The sequence below is a fragment of the Pistacia vera genome, unplaced genomic scaffold (assembly GCF_008641045.1).
Source record: "Pistacia vera cultivar Batoury unplaced genomic scaffold, PisVer_v2 Contig309, whole genome shotgun sequence".
NCBI classification, from domain to species: domain Eukaryota; kingdom Viridiplantae; phylum Streptophyta; class Magnoliopsida; order Sapindales; family Anacardiaceae; genus Pistacia; species Pistacia vera.
The window spans coordinates 185585-189442 of record NW_022196123.1 but is presented as its reverse complement, the minus strand read 5'-3'; the positions used below and the strand labels follow the sequence as shown (position 1 = coordinate 189442).

At 38.2% G+C, this 3858-nt stretch overlaps 1 non-coding gene across 1 annotated transcript; it reads right to left on the bottom strand.

Moving 5' to 3' along the window:
• Positions 1-1971: 1971 nt before the first annotated feature.
• LOC116136084 lies at positions 1972-2078 on the bottom strand. Its single transcript, XR_004128987.1, has one exon. It is a non-coding gene; the product is annotated as a small nucleolar RNA R71 (small nucleolar RNA).
• Between the last annotated feature and the right edge of the window lie 1780 nt (positions 2079-3858).

Here is a 3858-nt window from a genome sequence, read left to right as displayed (position 1 = left end):
AGCATTACCTTAGTTTGCGGGTATTTGATAATCCGAGGATTATACCAGTTTATTTAAACTTTTAGGCCGGATTTTAGATAATTCTTAGTCTATTTTTGCCTGAATTGATACTTAATTCCTGAAATTTTGTGTTTCAGGTTAAAAATGCAATTTTTGTGCAAATAAAGGTAGATTTGGAGTTTTTAGACTCAGAAGCACGCGAAGGGCAATTCTGGAATTTCAGAATTCTTCAGGAAACTTCGTCGCGACGAAGGTTGTTCTTTGCCACAGTGAAATGGGCTAGTGACTCATCAGATTCAGCTCCTTTGTCGCCACGGCGAAGTCTGCGTACTCCACTTTTTGTAAAACACACAGTTTTGTTTGTAGGCTAAGTTGTAAGATTTTGGGCGAGGTATAAAAGAAAGACTTAGTCTTTGTGTTGAGGGTGTTCGTGGAGTAGGGTTAGAGCATTTTACATTTTTCTTAGATTCATTTTGAACGAATTTAGATCAAAAGAGAGTGAAGATTTGGGATTTAATCAGTGGATTCGTCATTGGGGGAGATTTCTTGTCTTTTCTTTTATTTTCATTATGTTGAACTTTGGTATTTTCGTTCATTTTAATTGTGTTATTGATTTATCCATGAACTAACCTATTTTGTGTTAGGGTTTTGATGTAGTTCGGATTCTAATGGGTTAGAGAGTTGATGATTATTAATTTCATATGATTTTGCTTTGATTGTGTGATTATTCTGTTTTTATTGTTTGTATGTGATGAACATGATGAGATTGAGAGATAATTCATGTTAAGCTTCTTGGGTAATCACCATTGTATTATTGGATGCTAGAGATAGATTCAAGAACCGATGAAATCAATTTAGGATTCTTGTGCTTAATGAGCTTAGATTTATTAACTTTCATTTTGTTAGGTGCGGAAGGTTAATAGGGAAGAGTAGGAAAACATAGCCTGCAAAGGTATATTGGACACCTTAGAGAGTTTGATTTACAATCAATGCAAGCGAATATGAATTTAGTTTAATTCTTTAGGTTTAACCCATAAAGTCCGAATGAAGTCAAAACCCTACCCGTTTGTTTGATTTGATTTTATCCCGTTTAAATCTTGCTTAGATAGTATAACTTTAATTTAGTAAATTTTGTTTTTGTTTTAGTTTAAATTGCTTCCTTAAATCCAAAAGAATTTGATTTCTTCAACTTGAAAATGGTAGAGAACTTAGTGCTTAGCAACAATCCTCGTGGGAACAATACTCATTCATCATTATATTACTTGTGCGATTAATATACCTGCTACATATTGCATGTTATAGGAAACACGAATCAAGTTTTTGGCACCGTTGCCGGGGATTGAGTTTTAAGTTAACATTGAGGTTTTCTATAGTTAGCTAGATCGAAGTTTTAATTTTTGTTTTAAATTTTCAGTTGGTTTGTGATCTCACTTTCTTTCGTTAATTCTGTGCAGTTTATGTGAAGAGCGAGATGTCAGCTAATGGTTCCTGTTGATCTTGAGATTGAGAGAACCGACTAGATGACTTAACAGAGAGAGAAGAGAAAGAGAGGATTTAGTGGTTGAATAAGAAGAAATAGTTGTTGAAATGGCAGAACCAGAAAACAGGACACTAAGAGAATTCTCAGTTCCCATGGTTAATGGCAGTGGGTTGAGTATTACTAGGCCTACGATCGAAGCCAACAACTTTGAGATTAAGCCAACAATCATTCAGATGATCCAACAGTCGATAAGGTTTAATGGTGATTTGAAGGAAGATCCGAATCAACATATTGCAAACTTCTTGGAAATTTGTGACACTTTCATGTCGAACGGAGTGTCAGATGACGCCATTAGGTTGAGGTTATTCCCATTCTCATTGGGGGATAAAGCTAAGGGGTGGTTAATGGCACTACCAGCATGGACTATCACAACTTGGAATGATCTAGCACAGAAGTTCCTAACTAAGTTCTTTCCTCTAGCAAAATCAACAAAACTGAGAAATGATATCACATCATTTCTACAAGAGGTATCCAAGTCATTGTATGAGGCTTGGGAGAGGTACAAGGAATTGATGAGGAAATGTCCACACCATGGGTTGCCAGTTTGGCTTCAAGTCCAAACTTTCTACAATGGACTAATGGGTAGCGTGCAAACCATGGTGGATGCAGTGCCAAGAGGAGCTTTGCAGAATAAGACACTAGAGGAGGCTTATGAGTTGCTTGAGGTTTTGGCAAGCAACAACTATCAAAGACCAAATGAGAGAGCAATAACAGGAAAATCTACGGGTCTTCATGAAGTTGATGCCTTCACAGCCATCTCAGCCTAACTCACGGTACTTCAGAAACAGTTGGGAAGTATGCAGGTAAACTCTATTCAAGCACCTCAACTAACTTGTGATTTTTATGCAGGAAACCATGTGAGTAGCGATTATCAAGTGGGGAACACATTTGCTTCATCATCTTCATCAATGAAGCAAGTGAACTACTTGGCAGGAAATCAGAGGCAACCAAACAACCCGTACTCCGAACCATACAATCCGGGGTGGAGAAATCATCCAAATCTGGCTTGGGGCAATCAGAATCGGCAAAATAATCAATGGAACCAAAGGATAGTACCAAATAACCAACCAAGGGTGAATAATCAACCGGGAGATCCAAGAGTGACAAAGTTGGAAGACATGTTTGGGAAATTTATGCAGGAGACCATGAGATTTATGAACGAGACAAGGACGAATTTCAGAAATCAAGGGGTGTCCATTCGGAATCTTGACGTATAGATGGGCCAATTGGCCGAGAAGCTAAATGAGAGACCGCAGGGTTCCTTACTAAGCAACAGAGTGACTAACCAGCGTGAGCAAGTAAATGCAATTTCGTTGAGAAGTGGGACAGTTTTAGAAGAGGTGGAAAAATCAAGGAAAGAGGAAAATCCACCAAAGAAAAATGAAGAATCTGATGAGGAAATTGATGAAGAAATCATTGCTGAAGAGAAACCACCCAGCCCAAGGAAAGATGAGCAAAAGCAGGAAGAGGGGAAAAAGAAAAGGAAAGAGAAATTGCCATTCCCCGAGATACCACCAGAGTTGGCGCATCACACACCATTCGTACCTTTTCCGCAAAGACTTAGAATAGAAAATCAAGATAAGCAATTCATTAAATTTCTCGATGTTTTTAAGAAACTGCATATTAACATTTCTTTTGCAGATGCATTGCAATAGATGTCGAGCTACGCGAAATTTCTTAAGGAAATCTTATCAAACAAGAGGAAGTTAGAAGATGAGGAAATGGTGATGCTCACGGAGGAGTGCATTGCCATTCTCCAGAAAAAGCTGCCCTCGAAACTCAAAGATCCAAGGAGTTTTACCATTACTTGTACTATAGGAGATTTTACGTTTGATAGAGTTTTATGTGATCTAGGTGCCAGCATTAACCTTTTTTTGTTTTCAGGAAATTAGGAATTGGTGAAGTGAAGCTGACAACAATATGCTTGCAACTTGCAGATAGATCGATAAAGCATCCGCGGGGCATTGTGGAGGATGTGTTGATTAAGGTGGACAAGTTTATTTTTCCTGCGGATTTCTTTGTGTTGGGCATTGAAGAGGATAAAGAGATTCCTCTTATCCTGGGACGACCATTTTTGGCTACCGGAAGAGCTTTAATCGACGTTCAAGAAGGAAAGTTGATCATGAGGATGCAAGATGAAGAAATAATATTTAAGGTCCTTGAATCAATGAGAGCTCCACCTAAACAAGAGTCATGTTTAAAAATCGATGTGGTGGACCAGGCAAAAATTGAACCCTTCCAACTGAACAATCCTAAGGTGGAAATTAAGAGCTGCATAGTCAAACCAAATCAGTTCGAGAGTGAGGACCATAATGGAA